Raw genomic sequence first — 284 nt, forward strand, 5'->3', positions numbered from 1 at the left:
TCCTAATGACTGTAATTTGAAGGAGTAGAAGAATGTAGACCAAGAAGCAATATGCACAACCTGAACTCTCCCAATCTCAGGAGAGGGAAATACACCCAGATTTTTTTCGAAAAGAAGAGAGGGAGAGAAAGGGATATATTAGGAAGGCGGTGAATAACAAAATGATAGTAAGGGAAGTCAAAGGGTATGGTATGAGCAAAAAGAAAAAATCACGTGATAGATTTCTTGAGCAGTGTTTCGATAAACAGATGAAAGTGTTTTAGATAATAAGGATGGACATAAGG

This window comes from Penaeus monodon, chromosome 24 (genome assembly GCF_015228065.2).
Source record: "Penaeus monodon isolate SGIC_2016 chromosome 24, NSTDA_Pmon_1, whole genome shotgun sequence".
Classification (NCBI taxonomy): Eukaryota; Metazoa; Arthropoda; class Malacostraca; order Decapoda; family Penaeidae; genus Penaeus; species Penaeus monodon.